At 37.1% G+C, this 21,884-nt stretch overlaps 1 pseudogene; it reads right to left on the bottom strand.

The window, feature by feature from the left end:
• Positions 1-7,678: 7,678 nt before the first annotated feature.
• Positions 7,679-21,884, bottom strand: part of LOC133084567 (E3 ubiquitin-protein ligase MARCHF2-like) — a 65,274-nt pseudogene continuing 51,068 nt past the window's right edge.

The following is a 21,884-nucleotide window of genomic DNA, read 5'->3' as shown; positions in this document are numbered from 1 at the left end:
TTTGGGTTTAGTTTGCTTTTCATTTTCAGTGTCTAAAGGTGAAAGTTTAGGCTATTGATTTGCAATCTTTCTTCCTATTATAGGCATTTACTACTATAAATTTACCTCTAAGCACTGCCTTAGTCTCATCCAATAAGTTTCAGTACATTGTCTTCATTTTTATGTATATCAAAATATGTTCTTATTTCCTTTTTGATTTCTTCTCTGACCCATTGGTTATTTAGGAGTGTGTTGTTTAATTTCCAAATATTTAGGAGTTCCCCAATTTTTCCTGCTACTGATTTCTAATTTCATTCCATTGTGGCCAAAGACCATACTTTGTATAATTTCTGTTTTTTTAAAGTTATTGAGGTTTGTTTTATAGCCTAGCATATGGTCTATCCTGGAGAACTGTCCACGTACACTTGAGAAGAATGTATATTCTATGTTATTTGGGAGTGTTCTATAAATGTCTGTTAGGTCTAGTTGGTCTATAGTGTGGTTCAAATCTTCTGTTTATTTGCTGATCTTCTGTCTAGTTTTTCTATCCATTATTTAAAATCAGATATTCAAGTTTCAGATGATTATTGTTGAATTGTCTATTTCTCCCTTAATTTCTGTCAGTATTGCTTCATGTATTTTAGTGAAGTGTCATTGAGTGCATATATAATCATTATATCTTTCTGAGGGATTGACCCTTTCATCAGTATAAAACATCCCTCTTTATCTCTAGTATCATCTTTTATTTTAAAGTCTATTATGCTTGATATCAGTATAGCCACTCCAGCTTTTTTGTGGTTGCTGTTTGTTTGATACATCTTTTTTATCTTTTTTCTTTCAATATGTTTGCATTTTTGAATGTTCACTGTGGCAGTTTTTTAAATCAAATCTGAAAAATTCCTACCTTTTAATTGGAGAGTTTAATTCATTTGCATTTAATGTAATTACTAGTATGATAGATTTACATCTTCCATTTTTCTGTTTGTTTTTTATATATCTCACCTCTTTTTTCTTCTTCTATTCCTCCTTTATGACTTTTTTAAACATTAAGTGAATATTTTCAAATGTAGCAATTTTAAGTTCTCTAATGTTTTTTTTTTGTAGTAGTTGGTACTATTTTTATACTTATTATATCTGTTAATATTACAGACCCAACAATACATTGCTACAATTATTACTCTACAATCTAGTCATTTCCTTAGCCCAAAACACTGTTTCTCCCACTCACCTCCTTTGTGCTGTTATTGGCACATTTCTTTATGTTGTAAGCCCAAGATTACATTATGCACATATTTTATACAATTGCTTTTGAACTCATTTAAGAGAAAAAATACGTGTATCTATTGTCTTTTACAACTACATAATTATGTTCTCTGGTACTCTTTGTTTTTTCTCATGTATTCAAATTACCACCTAGAGTCACTGGCTTTTGGCTTGAAGAAGTACCTTTAGTATTTCTTAGAAGGTAGGTTTGCCAGAAACAAATCCTCTCAGTTTTTGTTTATTTGGTAAAGTCTTTATTTGGACTTCATTTTTGAAAGATAGTTTTTCTGGATATAGGATTCTTGGTTGACAGTTTTTTTCTTTGAGTACTTTGAATATGTTATGCCATTGCACTTTGGTCTGTCTTGTTTCTACCATAAAGTCTGTTTTTAATCTCAATGGGGTTCCTTTTTAAGTAGTGAGTAGTTTTTCTCTTGCTACTTTCAAGATTTTCTCATCTTCAACTTTCATCATTTTTACTATGACATGTCTGTTTGTGGCTCTCTTTGGGTTTATCCTTCTTGGAGTTCATTGACCTTCGTAAATGTGTATAATATTGTTTTTCAATAAAGTTGGGGAGTTTTCATCCATTATTATTAATCTTTTTGCATATATTTTTCTGCTCCTTTCTCTCTCTCCTCTCATTCTGGTACTTCCACTACATGTTTGTTGGTATACTTAATAGCCTCCCACATTTCTCTGATGCTTTCATCATTTTTCTTCGTTTCTTGTTCTTCAGCTTGCGTAACTTCTATTGACCTATATCCTAGTTTCCTTATTCTTTCTTCTGCCTGTTGAGCAAATCTAATATTGAGCCCCTCCAGTGAATGTTCTAATTACTGTACTTGGCAATTTCATAATTTCCATTTGCTTCTTTTTTATAATTTCTATCTCTATTTTATTATATATTTTATTGGCATACCTTGTTTTACTTCTTTAATTATGGTTTCATTTAGTTCTGTGAACATGTTTGTAATGGCTACTTTATAGTCTTTTTCTGATACATTTGATATTTGATCTCTCTCATATGCAATTTCTGTTACCTGAATATTTTTCCAGTGTATGGGTTATATTTTCCTGTTTCTTTACATGTCTCACAATTTTTTTGGTTGGAAACTGGACATTTTATATAATATATTGTAGCAACTTTCAGTACTACCTCATTATTATTATTTATTTGTCTAGTAACTGATTGGTTCATTTCACTGAAGTTGATTTCCCCCTACCCTCAGTGTCAGCCTCTGATGTTGTTCCTCAGGGTGGTATAACTGGGTATGCCCACAACACACTGGGATGACAGTGGCACTGGTAGGATTCTTTTCATGTCTTTTCCCTGACTACCCCTAACTATTAAACTATACTAATTACCAGCTGATTGCTCTATCATTTTAAAATAATGCCTTGGGGCATTATTAAACCAATCTAATAAAATGTGTCCCCTTTGAAGGACTAGTTTCTGATATGAACAGCTGGGTTTTTGTTCTGAAAACAGGAGGACTCAACCCAGCTGTATTTTTTCCTACTTCTCTCCTTCAAATTATCTGACCTACAGTTTAGCCTGAAGCTGGAATCTTCTCCCAATTGCCTTCACCACAACCCGCACTCTTCTTGAGAGTGCCTTTAGGCTGGAATTTCTTCACTCTGTTGCAAATGAAGGCAATTCCTTGGAAATAAATTAGTAATGATTTGTTTTTTGGCCTGTTTCTCCCCCCAGGCAAAATCTCTGAGCCAATGTTCTGGAGTTAGGGCTGGGGACAATTGCAATCTTCTGAATGACATCCTGCTCTAGAAACCCAGAGTTCAGTGGGTGGGGTCCTCTTGCCTTCCTCTTCTAGTGTGAAACCACCACTTTGTCAGGGCAAGAGAGATGCGAGTCCCATTTAAGCATGCTGCACCAAGGTAGAGTCTCTGTTCCATGAATGGGGCTGGACAGAAGAAGATAGAGAACTTAAAAAAAAGACTTAATAAAGGTGATAGCAAGAGCTAAGTCTGAAGAATGAACAAGAGTTTTTAAAGCAAGAAGTACTGGGAAAGTACAGTAAGGTAAAAGCCAGAACAAAAGTGCAGAAATAGAAAAACACTGTAATTTCTAGGAGAGTGGAATGAGTGTGAGGCATGAAATACACGATACAGAGGCAGGAAATAAGACCAGAAACATAAGTCAAGGCAAATTAATAAAGGACACTGTGTCTTGATAAGGAGTTTGGATTCTAGCCTATATCGGCCAGAATACCTGTGGTGGTTATTTTAGCAAGGAAGTGGCATAACCACACTTTTTTGAAAATTATTATTTTAGGAAAATAACTCTGGTTTCAGTGTGGTAGATGGTTTTGGATAGGGCAGTGAGACCAATGTAAAGGCTGTCATATGTACCAACAATTATTTGGATTTGGAGTAAAAACATGGCTCTGTAGATAGAAAATTTTTAAGACTCACTTTTATGGTATAATTGGCAAGTTCATGATTATTAGGCTACAGTAGGTTAGGGAAACGAAGGAATGTAAAATGATCCTTGGCTTCTGACTTGGGAAGCTAAGTAGATATTGATATAATTAACTAAATTAGGAATGCAAGAGAAAGAAACTGATCTGGGAAAGAAAATAATGAGTTTAGATTTAAACATGTTAAATTTGAGTAACCTAGATATCCCAGTGAAGAGTCTAATAAACAGTAGGTAATATGGGTCTCCAGCTCCAGGACAATGTGAAGATGAAAACAGAAAATTTACATACTGGTTTTCTTAAACAAGTTATTTAAATTTCATTTTTAGAATGCAGATAATACTAGTTACCTCATAAAGTTTGTAGTGGGTAATTAAATGAGATATACACAGTGCCTCAATAAATGACAGCTCTGTTGCTATTTATTTTTGAAGTTATTTGGATTAACAGAAATGAATTAAATCATCCAGAGGCAGTACATAATGTATCTGAAGTTAAGTCCAAAGAAGTGTTTCAAGGTACATTTTCTGTGGGTTAGCAAAATACTCCAACTTCAGGTTAAGTTTGATACTTTGGATAGCAGATCAAGAGAAAATCTAGAGCTTAAAAGTTGTGTAATTTTGCACTTTTCAAAGTGCCTTCCCGTGTAGCATCAAACTCAAAAAAGTCATCCTTTGAAGCAGATATTATCATCTCAATTTTATAAGGCTTATGACTTAACCTGCCTAAGATCAGCCACAAAGAATAGTTATGAAACTGATCTTGCAAGCCTGGCTTCTGACTCTTCGCCTACATCTCTCCCACATCAAATCTGCCACTCAGTGGCTCAACATTCATCCTCTTACTGTGGAACTTGCCCTGGACCTCAATAAAATAGCTCTGTGAAATACTGTATTTGGAAGGCAGCCCTAATAAACAAGCTTTTTGATCTTGAAAGCACATCAGTAGTTTATCACCCCTGTTAAAAAAAGAAATCTCCAAGAGGGAGACAAAGGTTCATAAACTACAACCAAATTAAGCTGTCAAGTGCACAATTCAATTAAGTATTTTGGAGATATAGGTGATGTTGATTTTTTTCAGCGTCAGTGTTGAAATTCTGATGCTGTTATGGCATTAAATCAATCAAAATTTTAAAAGGTTACTGTTATCTCTAAAAATTTAGCCATACATGTTCAGTGCTGTCTTGAATAATACTTACCCTTACAGAAAAACACACATCTTGTTAACTCTATGCCATATGATAAAGTTTAAAATGAAGCAAAAAAAAAAAAAAAGTGCTATAAGACTTTTTGTTTTTACCCTTTTATCCATTCAACACTAAATTTTTTTCTTAGGTTTAAAAGATAGGTACTCCTGTTATATGAAGAAAGTTAAGCATAGGAACAGTATTTTGTTACCAAGTGTATGATACAACATTTCTTGAAAACCTACTCTTTTAGTGGCATTATTCGTTACCATGTGAACAGTCAGTTTCATCATCTGTAAAATGGAGTTTATTTTTTACATGAATTAATAGTGGCATTTGGCAGTTTGCTGTCTTTCAGGAACCTCAACTGCTACTTTTGCTATTATAAGAACAGTTTCTCCTCGAGCTAGTTTCTTTTTCACTCTCATCTTCCGTGGCACAGGATGATGGGAACTTAATTCTGTTCAGGCACATAGCAGCTCCAGCCCATGGAAAATAACAGCAATAGATCTGAGATTCATCTAAAAGGTATAATTATGCATTAAATGATCCAGTTTATGTTGGACATCTGCAGCATATCATTGTAATTAATCAAGAATGGGTAAGTGTAAAAATATTAAGTATGAGGATAAGCATGCTCTGTCTCTTGTTTTTTTTTCCCTTCCACTAAAAGAGAAAACAAACCTCCTGGAAGTATCAATAAATTAAGGTAAGTTTTATATAAAAGAAAAGCTTGAGTCTTCAGAGTTGTCATAAAAATAACCTTCAGGAAAATTGATTCTAGCTAAAACCTTTATTGATAGGTCCAAAATGGAAAGAGTAAAGAGGGAAAAAAAAATTATGATGGATAGAAGAAACAGAAAAAGAAAATGGAGGCAAAGAGCATTTTGGGGAAATTGCAGGCTAGCTGTCATCCTTTGAGGAAAAGTTAAATGGTCAAATATGATTCTAACATTCTATGTCTACCCAGTCCTAGGAAAAACTATTAGGTTTTCAAAAAGATATGGGGAAAACACTCCAATATAAGTCCGGACATTATGTGCATTTTATGATAAGCATACCTGGCCCCCCCAAAAAAGTATCATTGTAATGGTAGAATTTCAGATGCTCTGACATCTGCACAGAAAAGGAATTTAAATCCGTAAACAACTATGGGACCTACCATATTACCTGCACTGTTCCTGATACTGGGAATACAGAGATGAGTAATTCCTGGTCCCTGAATCCAGGCAGTATGTTAAAGCACACCAACCAACCAACAAACCAGCAAACAATCAAAAACTATAATAAACTACTAATAATATGAACAAATTATCATCAGGGCACAGATAAATAAATGCTTAGCTCTTTAGCCTAGAGGAAGCAGAAATGCAGAATAATAAACAGCCTCTCAGAGAAAGTGGCACTTAAGGTGGCATTTGACAGTTGAATAGTTGTCTCCAGGTAGGCCTGGGGAAGAGGTTCCCTGTAAATTCTAGATACTCTTTTAAGTACTTAATGTCACATCAAACACTTTTAAAATGTGACCATATCAGACACTAAAGTGTACTTTATAATTTATACATAATCATATGAGTTGGATTGTATTTGAAGATGCTGTAAGGCCACATTTTGGACAACAAATGAAATGTTTATTAATTCAATTTTGTGATTATTTTTTCGTATATTTAGTATAATATCTTTTTCCCATTGACATTTTTAGACTCTTGGGAAACGCATAGTCACCAAGCACTGTTCCTGTGGTGCCTAATGGAAAATGATGCCTAAGGAGAAGGCATACAAGCCACAGGATTCAGTTTGAACAGAGGCTCTGGGAAGATGTATATTTGAGTCAGAAAACCTCTCCAATAGTAAGATCACTGATTAACCCTTTATACATGAACTCATTTCCACACTTGGAGAAGCCATTCTCTCTACCCTGTGGTCAGATGTCATCAGCAAAGTGCATCAGTAAGGGTTCACTCTGAGAATTTATTTTCCTATTGACTCTGTGATCGTGGATGAGCCCCTCAGCCTCCTGAGCCTTTTTTCCTCCATTCATCAAATAAAGATTGTACTATAGCACTATAAATGTGATGTATTTGAGGTTTCATATGGAAGACTTTCTAGAGATGTGAGGCATTATAGCAGCCACAATAACCAACCCAGTGCTTTTTATCTAGCACTCTTCTTCGACCTTAGAAATGGCAAAAGTTCTTAAAATATTTTCTTCACTAGAAAAACAATATGTAATAAGACGATGAAAAGGACTCTTCTTTAAGAAATCATTGAAACAGAGCTTTTCTAAAACAGAAAACACTTGAAAAATGTTGATTTTTGTGAATTATCATATGCAAAATCATGCCTGACTGATGTATGGATGCTGTTGACTTTGAACACTTTTTTTTTCCCCAGCAAGGTCTCCTTTTACTCATTGGGGTGGGTTTTTGAAATGCGGTGCAATTTACAGAAGGTGTCAAGCCTGCGGTGCAGAGAAGCGCAAGAGGCTTGTGTAACTTCCCCGCCTGATGGGCACCCTCATCTCACCTGTGGCCACACCTGCTGGCCTGGAAGGGGCCAAATGGACCTTAGAATGAGATCTGGGTACCTGCTCTGTCGGAAGTTCACGACCACGTCCATCTGCCCTCCTTATGTACAACGGTGCGCAAAAATATCTGAAAATATCTTCACACAGGGTCACAAAATAGGCTCTGCTTGGCATCTTTCGACCTAAGAAGCGTTCTAGCCATGCAGGAAGGGTCAAGCAGTTTCCGTCCTTCCAAACGCCGGGGCATCACCAGCTGCCTCTGCCCCTGCCAGCCTGGCCTTCTCACGGCGTCTCCTCCGCCGCCGCCTTCTTCAGGAGTCCAGACGCCAGCGAGCTGAGCTGGCTGCCTCAAAGCCATGCATATCCGGGCTCTTCAGCGCACTTTCTCCACTCGGAGCACAGCTGGCCTTGGCAGCGGAAGGAGACTGGCGTCAGAGGCTGTAAGCGGCGAAGAAGACCAGGGTGAGGCGTGAGCCCCTGGCCTCGAGGCGGAGGCGGAGCCGGAAGTAGTCCGCGCCCCGCGCCGGCCCTGCCAGCCAAGATGGCGGCCAGCGGCGTGAAGAGCTGGAAGCGGGCCTGGTCGCAGCAGAGTGTCTGCTCCTTTGTGCGAGGCCCTGGGGCCTTCAAACCGCCAGTGAGGGGCTGGGCCACTTCTCCGCCACAAACACCGTGTGGCAGAGCTCCAGTAGCTGGTGGTGGACGAGGAGAGCCACCTTTCTGGACAGCTCTCATGCACTGGGCCCAGTGGGCTGGTGCAGCCTGCGGAGACCGCAAGCTCTCCCCCTTCGCTCCGTCCCGGCAGATCCGTAGAAGGGCCCGTCTCTTGGCGCGTCCAAGGCCTGGATGCCGGTTGAGAGGAGCAGGCCACCCCTTGAAGTCACCTGTGCGTACTGGGGTGGCCTCAGGCTCTTGGCCTCCAGTACCATGGAAAAGGCAGGGCTGCCGGAGCAGTCACTCTTCCTTACGGACGCAGGGAGCCTCGTGTCTTCAAAGCCTGACGGTCCTAGGAGCCTGAGCCGTGGCCGGTTGCCCACGCACGTCCCTCTTCTCCACCGGGTCCCCTCTGGCTGCGACGAGTCCCTAGCACCGCTCCGGCGCCTCCACCTGCGTCCAGACACCAGTTAAGTATGCAGAGCGGTAAGTTATTGCAATACATTGAGCTAACGCAGCAGCCTTCATAGTTGAAGCTGTGAGGCGTTGGGTTGGTGCTCTTCACTTAAAGGGTGACGGCATTAGGGTTGAGGTGTTTCCCGTGGGGAAAGATGGCCGATGGTGTTAACGTGGCATAAGAACAAATTTTAAAAATGCATACGCTGAATATTTTATGGAAAAAGTCCACAATTGAAGTTTCGTGTCTAATTTACACAGATTTAACTAGCAACTTGTGCTACGTGGTACAACTCTTACATAGCTCTGCTCTAATAATCCTACAGAGATTGGACAACAATTTTAAAAAAATTTCCAGTTATGTTGTTATTGTTGCTGTTACTAGGTATTATAGATTGATGGACTGCTTGATTGATTGTTAAGGGTCTATACTTATGTGCTTCAAAGACCAAAAAGCATTTAAAAGATAAACAGTGAGAAGCCCTCTCCCGTCTCTGTCCCCCAATTGCCAAGTCTACACCCCTCTCTCCCATGTCCCCAGCCCCCCCCCCACTCCACCCCCTCCTTCCACACACACACACAAGTAGGCACCATTATTAATGCTGACCTTAAACACCTTGGTTAAATAATTAGAATTTAAACATTTAGTCACTTGTAGGAGAAAACTAGTGGACATTTTTGTCAATTGAGAGAATATAATTGTAGAAGAAAAGTCCTTGAGAAGCAAGGAAGGAAAGGGATGTAGGGAACAAGCAGAAGGACCATGCCTTCATTAGAATCTATTTCCTTTAACAAATTCTTCACTGAGAAGGAGCTATTGCAGTTAGCCTTGTGTGTGCCTGCAGCTGTAGTTTTTGTTTTTTCAAGGAAAATCCAAAAACACTGAAAATTGATGGGATTGGGTTATGCCTTGAGAAATTCATGATACAAAATTTTCTCACAGGATGTAATGTCAGAGTTCTCTCACCACCTTTTTCTTTTGTAGATGAGGGAAAAGGAGCTCATAGATATTTATGAGACTTTTATTCCTTTCCTTCTAATCAATGGATATTTTGAAACAGTTGTATGATAAGTTTGGTCACCTCTATAAAATAGGAATAATCAACATAATTTAAATATTCTGCATTGGCAAGTATAAAAATGTATTTGTGTAGTGTAATTAACTGTATGTATCAAGACAGATTCAATATTAATAAGTCAAGGTAAAAAATATTTTCAGGTTTCTTTGGGATAAAGTACATATAAATGGCAACATTCTTCAGTTATCAGAAAGACCTATTTAAATTTTTTTATTGACTGAGCTATTCTTCGTTTCAAAACCAGTGGGTTTTTTGTTTTTGTTGTTGAAGTATAGTTGATTTACAATGTTGTGTTAGTTTCTGGTGTACAGTGAAGTGATTCAGATATATATAGATATGTATCTGAATATATATATGTATTCTTTTTCATATTCTTTTCCATTATGGTTTATTACAGGATATTGAATATAGTTCCTTGTGGTATACAGTAGGACCCTGCTGTTTATCTATTTTATATATAGTAGTTTGTATTTGCTAATCTCATACTCCTAATTTATCCCTCCCCTACCCCCTTTCCCCTTTGGTAGCCATAAATTTGCTTTCTGAGTCTGTTTCTGTTTCAAGAATAAGTTCATTTTTGAGAACAAGTTCATTTGTGTCATATTTTAGATTTTACATGTAAGTGATATCATATGTATTTGTCTTCTCTTTCTGACTTACTTCACTTAGTATGATAATCTCTAGATCCATCCATGTTGCTGCAAATGGCATTATTTCATTCTTTTTTATGGCCGAGTAGTATTCCATTGTGTATATATACCAAATCTTCTTTATCTATTCATCTGTTGATGGACATTTAGGTTGCTTCCATGTCTTGGCTATTGTAAATAGTGCTGCTATGAACATTGGGGTGAATGTATCTTTTCAAATTAGTTTTTTTTATCTTTCCCGGATATATGCCCAGGAGTGGGATTGCAGGATCATATGGTAGCTCTAATTTTAGTTTTTTAAGGAACCTCTATGCTGTTTTCCATAGTGGCTGCACCAAGTTACATTCCCATCAACAGTGTAGGAGGATCCCCTTTTCTCCACACCCTCTCCAGCATTTCAAACCAGTGTTTCTTTTTTTAATTGTTATTTATTTATTGAGATGTATAATGACATGAACCAGATGGATACACAGAAATAATTAACTTTCATCAAATTTTGGCACATGTGAATGAGGAGATATGCCTTGAAATTTGAGAAGGCAGAAACTTTATGAAATATCACTTCAAAGTTTGCATCATAAAAGAGGAAATAGATTCAAAAAATAAACATATTCTTACAGAGCCATTTTGTCCCACAAGTGAAAATTATATATGTGTTGGAACATAAATATCCAAGTTCTATTACGTATAAGGTCATTTCACTCTTTTAGAGACCTCCCCTAGAGGAAATGCAAGAGGTCAGATTCAGAGCACCAGGTTTTGTTATGTACACCTTATTTTATTTTGTTGAAGTATAGTTGATTTACAATGTTGTGTTAATTACTGCTGTGCAGCAAAGTGACTTAGTTGTACATGCATACATTTTTCTTCATATTCTTTTCCATTATGGTTTATCATAGGATGTTGAATATAGTTCCCTGTGGCATAAAGTAGGACCTTGTTGTTTAATGCATTTTATATATACTAGTTTGCATCTGCTAATCCCAAATTTCCAATCCATCCCTCTCCCACCCCCTCCCCCTTGGCAACCACTAGTCTATTCTCTATGTCCCTGATTTTGTTTCTGTTTCATAGATAGGTTCATTTGTGTCATATTTTAGATTCCACATATAAGTGATATCATATGGTATTTGTTTTTCTCTTTCTGACTTACTTCACATAGTATGATAGGCTCTAGATCCATCCATGTTGTTGCAAATGGCATTATTTCATTCTTTTTTATGGCTGAGTAGTATATACCACATCTTCTTTATCCATTCATCTGTCGATGGACATTTAGGTTGTTTCCCTGTCTTGGCTATTGTGAATAGTGCTGCTGTGAACATAGGGGTGCATGTATCTTTTTGAACTGTAGTTTTGTCTGTATATATGCCCAGGAGTGGGATTGCTGGATCATATGGTAATTCTATTTTTAGTTTTCTCAGGAATGTCCATATTGTTTTCCACAGTAGCTGCACCAGCTACATTCCCACCAGCAGTGCAGGAAGGTTCCCTTTTCTCCACACCCTCTTCAGCATTTCAAATCAGTGTTTCTTATTCCAGCCAGAACGCATTTATTGTTTGTATCTGCCCCAGCTCCTACCATGGAGCCTAGCATGTAGTAGGTGCCAAATGAACATTTGTTGATTGGCAGACTAATAATATTTTACAAAATTATTTTTAGTTATTTTTCATTTGATATTTAGTATTGTCCAGTACTTTAAGATGGTTTATTAATATATAAAGCTAGCATTTTTTTACTGTATGAAAAAATCCAAATTGGAAAATGTTATGAAAGCTGATTTTTCAGTTTTATATTCTATTAAATACATAATACAATTAGAAAATTACAAAAATAAACAATTAATAGCATTGCCAGAATGATTTTATCCCACAGAGCACTGCATGTTTCTTAGTTTGAGATTTTTCATACAAAAGAAAAGTGGAGAATGGATGAATCATAGTCAAACTGCAATACATTTCCCCAAACCTACCTTGTGCTCTCAATAAAACTTCTTTTCATGTTATCGCATCCAGTCTTTACCACCCACAAATGCGCTGCCAAGTTACTGATAGAACTCCCTATCCTGTCTTCATGGCCGTCCAGTGCCTACTCTGTCTTCAGTGTCCAGGTGAGGTCCTCCCTCCTCCTGGAAGCCTTCCCTGCAACACTCAGCCTGCAGTGAACTCTTTCCTCTGAACTCATATAGGAGCAATAACACTCGTCACACACTTAACATTCTTTGTATTTTTACATTATTGGCTAAATTTCCTGTGTATATGTTTGACCATTCTAGTTAGGTTGATTTTAAGGGTAGATACAACCACAGAGGTGTGTCAATTCGGTTCTGTTGTAAGAAAGTAGAAACTGAAGCCCACCAGGAGACATTAAGCAAATGGCCCAAGTTCATAGCTTTACTGTATACCTAGACAGTGCAGGTTTTGCATACCTTTGTGTCCACATCAATGCTAAGCATGGTGCCTCGTGTATAATACATTTTGAGTTTTTTGTTGTTGTTTTGTTGTAAACTTGATGTAGAACATCTATCCCACTACAGATTTTAAGAATATTTGCTCAGTGATTTGATAGAGAGAGGTTTGTGTGAATGTGCTTTCATATGGTGAACAAATACGTGTTTTTTCAAGGCTGTTTGTTTGACAACAGTCTATTCATATATTTGACAGTCTCACCACAACAAACTCCTCTGGCTAAACAAGTTCTGTGTTGATACAGACAGAAAAGGGGTGGGGTGGGGGGGAAGCTTAGAAAATTGAGTTAATTTACAATTTGTAAAGAAAGATAAAGGTGTATTATTTTTACCCCATGCCTACCCTCTCAACCCCACTCAGGAAAAAGCTGGATATATGTGTGTGTGTATGTATATGTGTGTGTGTATATATATATATATATATATATATATATATACATATATATATATACACACATATATATATTCAAAACTGTGACATGGATCAGTGCCTACAAAAGAACCTGGAAGTATATGGGAAGCAGGGAGGAGGAGGAGGGGGTCCTGGCAAAGAAGAGTTCATTGTTGTACAATAAGGTCATTTATTTGAATCTGTATCCAAAAAGTTGTTTCCTTTTAAATATTCACGAGATGTTCTGTCATTATGAGCCCAAAAGGGAGACCTTTATCAGATGCTGGGTGAGAACCAGGACTTCCGCCCTTCACCTTCCATTGGTTATGAGTCCTTTCGGTAATATATAACCAAGGAGAGTATTGTGTCCTAAGTGCTTGAAAACAAATCACCCAAATTCCCCGTTTTCACTACCTTTAGTGAAAGTCAAACTTCATTAAGTCTGCACACCTTGCAGTTTCCCTCCTGAGGCGGTATTTTTCCCTACCATAAGTCTTACCCTGAAATCTTTGGCAGAAGTTGCATAGTAGAGTCAGAAACTCAAGCAGATAGTGAGGTTGGCCTTACATCCCTTAGCTACCCATGAAAGGCTTGAGGCATCTGCCATCACCTAGGGGTAGGGGGTGGGGAGTTGGGAGCAGGGAGCTGCTCACAGAGGAGATGGCGTAAGTTTGACAGAATATTGTTAAAACTCCTTAAAGTTGTTAGCAGGAAGCAAGACTCTGAATATGTGGCCAGGTTGTCCTCCAGTGGCCTCACCTGGGTCCTCTGTCCCCTTGCTCACTCATCATCATACATCTCTCACACCACCTGGCCTCAAGGTGTTACCTCTCAGCCTCACAGTGTTTTTCTTTCCTTTTATGTGGATAGTGGTTAGAGACGTCTCACTGAGGTTTCCCATATCTTTTCCCACTGTGCACAAGAAAGAGTTGGGATGGCCTTACTGCTAGTAGAATATCTCCTTTAAAGACCAGGAAGTCATGGGGAAGACCTTTCTGGATACTGATTCTTTCTTCCACACTCAGCCCCCACAGCAGCCCTGGTTTCCAGGATGTGTTTTGATTTCTTGAATCCATTTAATTATGACTGACTGTCCTTCTTTCTTAGAACAAAGTTCATAAGTCTTTGAGCTGTTCCTACTCTTTGGGTTACACAGTAATAGTAATGAAAATAACAATGAGGGTAATTAACACTTACTGAGGACTTTCTAGGTGCTAGGTAACATGTATTAACTCATTAACCCCTGTATTAGGGTTCTCCAGGTATATATCTCCTATTGGTTTTGTTTCATATTATGAGGAATTTGATCATGCAATTATGGACGCTAAGAAGTCCCCATGATTTGCTGTCTGCAAGCTAGAGACCCAGACCCAATGTGAAGACCTGAGAAATAGGGGAGCTGATGGTATAAATCCCAGTTCAAGGGCAGAAGAAGAAACGTGATGTCCCAGCTAGAGTAGTGAGGCAGTAGAAGATGAATTCCCTCTTCCTCCTCCTTTTGTTCTATTCAGGCCCTCAGTGGGTTGGATGATGCCCACCCACATTGGGGAGGACCATCTACTTTACTGAGTCTACCGATCCAAATGCTAATCTCATCCCTAGATATCCTCACAGCATACCCAGAAATGATGTTTAATCTTGGCACCCTGTGGCAAGTCAAGTTGACACATAAACCATCACAATCCCTATAGATCTCTCTCTGAGGTAGATACATTATTATTTCCTTTTCACAGTTAATGGTTTTGCAGGCCAGAGTGGTTGAACAACTTGCCCAGTCATAGCTTATAAATGGTGGAGGCAGAATTCATACTCAGTCTGGCTCTAGAACTTGTGTTCTGAACTATGAGGCTTAGCTGTCTCTCAAGATGTGTGTTCCATTATAATACTGACTGACAATGATAAATGACAATATAGATACCCATTGATAGGACGTGTGCTTTGAGCTGTTTTTCAGTGAGTTTAATGGTTGCACTGAGCTAAATCCTTTACACTCCTGGTTCCTCTGAATAGGAGCATACTCATGGAGGTGGCTACCTGGAGCTGGAAGAGTGGTCTGTAGCTATGGAGCATTTGGGATTTTGTTGTTGTTGTTATTGCTGTTAAATCTCAGGCAATTATTTATTAATAGCCTCTTTAGATGTTTGAATGTTTATAGAGTGTTGTTGCAGTCTGAGTCTGCTTCAAAGTATAATTGAAGGTTCAGATGATTTCCTTCTTTCTCAACCTTGTCATAATGAAGAGTATCCACTCTTTACCTGCAAATAGAAAACCTGAAATTTAATTGTTATTTATTACGGGAAAGGAGAACGTAAAAGCGCATATTTGGTTTTTTTCCTTTTCCCTTTGAAATCCATCTCCTTTCTTTACTGTGGAGACAAAAGATTAGAGAACTCTTTTTTTCATGTGCAATACTTCCTGTCTTTCTTTAATATTTCATAAATTTGAAATGTCCTGAATTTTTATGGCTCAGTAGTTCTTGAGGAAGTGTTTTTCTGTTTATTTTTCTGAGAGCATTTAGAAGAAGGAAATACTTTAACTCTCCATTTGTTATGTTGTAACAGTTCCTAAGCATTCCAATTTATTCATTAGAACCTCCTGTTAGTGTGAAGCTGGAAGCCTTATTATTTTAGGGAAATTTTTAAGCTTTATTTTTCTCTCCTGGCACCTTCTAAAACTTCCAGAGCTAACTTTAACATTGCATTCCTGAAATTCAGTGAAAGTCATTTAGGACTTCGTTATCCCCACTAGAAACCAATTTAGTGACCAGATGTACGTTTTCATTCCCATTACCTAATTTATTTGTAATCGTCAGGGAAAAAGATAATGTGAATAAGAAAATTTCCTGGGAATTCGCTGGTGGTCCAGTGGTTAGGACTCTGCACCTCCACTGCAGGAGCATGGGTTCCATCCCTGGTCGGGGAACTAAGATTCTGCAAGCTGTGTGGTGCGGCAAAAAAAAAAAAAAAAATCCAGAAATTACTAATTTAAATGTTTAAAAATTTAAAAAGTATAAAAGTGTTTATGGTTGACAAACATTTCCTTGCTTTAAAAAGGATCTGTGAAGCATAAGCGAACCACTTTTGGTTTCTTGGTTTCAGTAGAGATATATATTATGGAGTGCTGAAATAATATAACAGCTATGATCTCATTTATAAGGCTTCTCCCTCTCATCTTAAATTCAACAAAACTTAGTCAACAAACATTTAATGCAAACCTATAGTATTTAACCCTATTCTCAGTTGCTAAGATTGCAGAAATGAATAAGACCACCTGTGTAAACAGCACTCAGATCAAAATATAGAACATCACCAGCCCTCCAGAAACCTCCCTCATAGTTTCTCATGATTCTCTCAATCATTACTCCTCCCTTCTTCTCAAAGGTTAACTACTCTTTTTATGTCTCACACCGTATGTGAGTTATTGTACTTTTTAAAAATGAATAGTAAGTATGTATTCTCTTGTGTCTTGCTTTTTGTTCAACATTGTATTTGTGAAATTCATTTTGTTGCATTTTGCTACAGTTTTCATTGTTGTCAAGTATTGGCTCTATGGATATTCTGAAAATTATCCATTCTACTGTTCATGGACATTTTGGTCTGTTTCTAGTTTGGACAGTTTAGAGTTATATAAATAATGCTGCTATGAACATTCTTGGACATGCCTCTGGGTAAACAATGCATATATATGCATTTTTGCTAGGCGTGTACCTAAGAATGGAAACATGCATGAGAATATATGAATGCTTACCTTTAATACAAACTGCCAATGAATTTTCCAAAGTTTCTGTATCAATTTATTATCCCACCAGCATGACAGATTCTGTTGTTCCACATCTTTTCCAACATTTGGAATTGTCATTTTTAAATTGCAGTCATTCTATTGTGTACCTCGTGTGGTTTTTACTTGCATTTTCCTCTTGTTTAATCACGTCAAGACCTTTTCTTATAATTTTTGGTCATTTAGTTAAACTCTCTTGTGAAATTCTTAATCAGATTTCTTGCTAACTTTTCTATTGGGTTGTCAAACTTGTCAATTTGTAAAAATTATTTGAATATTCTTCATTACAAACTCATTGTTGGATATACCTGTTGCATATACTTTCTCCACTCTCTTACACTCTTAGTAATCTTTTGATGAACAAATATCTCTAGTTTTAATGCGGTCCTCTTTCTTTTTTATGGCTAGTAAGTTTTGCATCTAATTTAAGAAATATATTTGTACTCTGATGTCATAAAGATTTTCGATGTTACTTTCTAGATCCTTGATTGTTTTAACTTTTACATTTAGCTCTCAAACCCACCATTCTATTTTTTGTGAGCTGGGTTAGGTAGGGGCTAAGTTTCATTTGTATTTTCCAATTGGCCTGCACATTTATTGACAAAACCATCTTTTTCCCACAGCACTGCAGTGTTACTTTCATCATCAGTTAACTAAATTGTGGCTTCATGTAACAGCATTGATAAACATCAGAAAAATACAATTAAGCCAAAAATATGAAGTTGTAGAATAACATAAAGACTGAATTCATTGAAACATTGATTAAAACTTGCTATGAACACGTTATAAGTAGTAACTTTTTTGGGGCCACAGCTTTAATGAAGCTATTAAGTGAAGGTAGTAATAACACTTGGGAAAGGGGTTAACTCATAGCAAGGAGGGGAAAGGGTAGTATAAGGGGCTCAGAGGCGACTTGAAAGGTATTTGTAAGTGTTCATTTTGTTATGATTATTTTCATATATTACAAATACTTAATATTTTTGTTTCTGTTCAGTTTTTAAGAAAAATTTAAATGGTGATTGGCAAATTACCCAAGGGCAACCAAACAGTTTTAGTTTCAGCTTGTTCCTCTTTAACACCTCTTCATTGTCTACCCTTTAGGATTCTCCTTAGTTTCTTGTAGCTTAGCTACCTATTTAAGAAGGTGTTTGTTGTACTTTGTCCAGTATTTCTAAGTTTTCTGTTGGGAGGCTTTCCAGGATATGTATTTTTCCACATTGCAGCAAACTAAAGCCCTCCCATGTACTCCTTCTACATTGAATTCAATTCTCTACTGAATGCATTCAGTACAATTGACAACTCCCTATATCTTAGTATATTTTCCTTCCTTTGCATCTATGAAACCACAATCTTTGAATTTTCTTACTACCTCACTGGACTCATTTTCTCAGCCTCATTCTCTGCCTCCTTCTCTTGTGCAGATACCTAAATCTGGGTGTCCTAGGGTTCAGGACTGGGCCCTTTTCTATCTATATAATCTTTATCAGTCCCATAGCTTTAACTCACCAGTAGCTCCCAAATGTATATCTCCAGTGCTGGTCTCTCATTTTAGGACAAGATTTCTATATTCAGTTGTTTATTTGACATGTCCATTTGGATGTCTAATAGACACCTCAACTTAGTGTTTCAGAAATAGTTCGTGATTTTTCACCCCTCTCCTCAAGCCAGTTGGTATCAGTGGAGATTGAATTCAGCTGCAAGTAAAAGAAACTATCAATAAAATGACTTAAAAATATAAATTTTTTCTCTCTCTTATATGAAAGAGGGCTGAAGGTCTTCATTCAAAGCTGTTATGAAGGCTCCTTGGTCATCAGGTTTCTTTTTATGTTTCTGAGTCACACTGTCTTGGCAGGTGCCTCCGTCTTTCAAATCATTTCAGTATCCATAGTGGTCTTGGGACACCACCCATCATGTTCAGGTTTCAGGAGGAAGACGGGAAAGATAAAAGAGTGAAAAGGGAACATCACTTAGCTTGAAATAAACTTTCCAGAAATCTCACATGTTATTTCCAATTATATTTTTTTGGCCAGAACCCAGCCAATGGGCACACACCTAGCTGCAAGGAAAAGAAGACAAAAATATTTTTAGCTGGACCCATTTCCATCTTTAATATAAACTCTGAATGTTGTTACCAAAGAAGGAGGAGAGAAGTGGAACTGTGTGGCAGGTAGAGGGATCTTCCACACTATTTCTTCTTCAGTTCTTGCCATCTAAGTAAACAGAACTATTGTCTACCTAGTGATTCAGATAAAAATCCTAGGGTCATTCTTGATTCCTCCCCACATCTAATCTATCAGCCAGTCTTCTTAGTTTTGTTTCCACAGTACATCTTGAACCTATCACCTTCTCTCCCATTCCTCTGCTATCCCTTTAATGTAAGCCGTCATCACCTCCTGGGTAGATGTATTATTGCAGTGAACTCCCTATCAGGTCTCTTTTCTTCCGGTTTTCATCACCCATTCTCTTTACAGCAGCCAGTGTGCCAGTGTGGTTTGCTTTGGTTTTGCCTTTATGTTTGTTTGCTTTTTCTTCAATAAAGCCACATCAGCTTCCTACATAAGAGTTTTCAGTGGCTTCCTATGTACATAAAGACTCAGCTTCCTAACAATGGCCTGCATGAGCACCTGCATGTACCATCTCACCCTTTGCTTACCTTTTCCAGCAACAAAAGCTTCATGCATATCAAGTTCTTGCCATTTCAGAACTTTTGTGCCAGAACATGCTCCTTCCAGCAGTTTTGAATTTTGTTTGTTGTCTGTCTCTGGAACATAGGCTCTGTAAAGTCAGGAGGAGCTTGTCATAACTTTCCAGCCATGTTACCCACACCTGGAGCAAGACCTACCTAACTCCTGGTGGTGTTCAATACTGTTGAATGAACAAATATTCTTATTTGTGAGGCCATATGAAAATTTTATTTCTTATTATGGCTTATACTCTATTCTAAATGTTCTGACTATTCCATAACAAACATGAATTCCTTTTGAATGTTACAACGGTTTATTTTAGTGACAATATTAAATAATTTATAGTGTATAATTTGTAATGTATATAATTATTAAGTCTGAAGTTAACTAATTATTAGTTAAATTTACTAATATTTTAGAGCAGCACTTATAATATGTAAGATGTGGACTAGGAACATCAGGTAATGAACAAATGAGGCACTCGTAACCTCAAGAAGCTTACAATTCAGATATGGAAACTAAGAAATAAGCAATTTATATTCTAAACCACACTTCAGTAAGTACTAACAAAGATATATAAATCAGATGTGAGTTATTACTATATATTGCCCCACCCCCAACTGGTGCAGGTAGTATACTGTACTGTATAAACATGGCCTCTCATGCAGCTGTTATATAGACAAATTCAAGTTCTTACAGCAAAAAGTTTCTTCCATACTGATTCACATTTTTATTACTTATTTCAAAAGCAAAATAAAAACAACCAGAAACAAAACAAGTAATAAAAAGTACCACTCCCTGAAGCAAGTTTCTGAGTGTACTTGCCATTGCTATGCAGCTATTAGGAAAGTTCTTTTTCAGGACTTGGCCTACCTTAGAGATGCTACTTAGCTTACTTCAGAAAAACTGAGCAGTGTACTCTGTGCTGCTTAATCTGCTTTTTTATTGGATAACAGCCTCAGGGAAAGGCACCATTAGAAAATCGAAGCAGAAAAACTTTAATGCCTCCAAAGAGCTCTAGAGATAAGGTATAAGTGAATTAAAAAAGGAAATATTAATAATCTTAGTTTATCTTAAAGAATAAATGCCTCATGACATTGAGAGATGTTCAATAAGCTGTTTATTTATAAGAACTAAGACTAATATATTAAGCATTGTGAAATATAGTAATGTTATGGTGCTGTTTAAAGTTCAGTTTGATGATTCCTTTATCTTTTATTTTCCTAATTCTTGAGAGAGGCATTCATAGTTATAGTTTTATTAATATGAGGCATCCTCAGAATTCTAAATATAAACTACTTAATAATAATTATTATTATTACTATTATAGATACCATTTATTGTGCAGTGTACTCTGCAAAGATTGAGAGATTTAATGTTATTTTTCCTATATTCTTTCAAAGCCTAAACATGGCTGAGTTCATCTTAAGTATTTAATACATATTTGTTTATTTTACTATAATGTTGAGAAAACACTGTATTGGGAATTATAAATAAAATATTACTCTTAACTGTGTCACTTGCTAAATGGAATACCTTGGCTGGTTTTTCATAGACTACATAATTGCTAAGGTTTCCCCTAGCTGTAAATCCTATAGTTTTCTTTCTTTCTCCCCCACCTTCTCTTTCTCTCTTTCTTGTTCTATCTCATTCTTTCTCTCTGTCTTTCTGTATCTTCCTTTCTTTTTCCCTTCCTTCCTTCCTTTTTGGGTCAATGAACAAACTTTCCCAGTTTTAGATATAGTCATCAACAAGCGTTTGTTGAATGCCTACTGATAAAATACCAGCTGTTGTTCCACTTACTGGAATTCAGCAGTTAAGATAAGAACAGTCAGTGAACAACCAGTCTTTGCATTCTCATGGAGTTCAGAGTTTGTCTTCCTTGAGGGAAGACTCTGCCTGATTCATTCATATGTTCTTCCATGGTGTATAGAAGAGAGCAGTTACTCTGTTGATGCTTTAAGGGAAAAGCTAATGAATGTAGAGCAGAAAGAATGAGTGAAATGAATTTTTGACCCCTTCAAGTTTGAAAAGGCAATACTGTCCTTGATGAAGTGTAATTAAGGAAACACTGGATGGCCTCAGAGAGTTTGAACCAAGGAGACAAAAACGTAGGTAATTAAAGGCATTTCTGTTTATGTGTTCATCTTCCATAGCAGTTTAATTTTCACAAACTATCCACCAGTGTCCCTAAAAACCCTTCACTACTCTGAATTTAGACCTTTATGATTAGCTGACAGACATTTTAAGCTGTCACAAAAAAGGAACTCTTTCAGGCTGTAGTTCAATTTCAGTAAAGATCACCATTTATGTCTACTAGTTTTTGTAATTA

Source organism: Eubalaena glacialis, chromosome 2 (assembly GCF_028564815.1).
Source record: "Eubalaena glacialis isolate mEubGla1 chromosome 2, mEubGla1.1.hap2.+ XY, whole genome shotgun sequence".
Classification (NCBI taxonomy): Eukaryota; Metazoa; Chordata; class Mammalia; order Artiodactyla; family Balaenidae; genus Eubalaena; species Eubalaena glacialis.
This window is presented reverse-complemented; position numbering and strand designations above follow the sequence as displayed.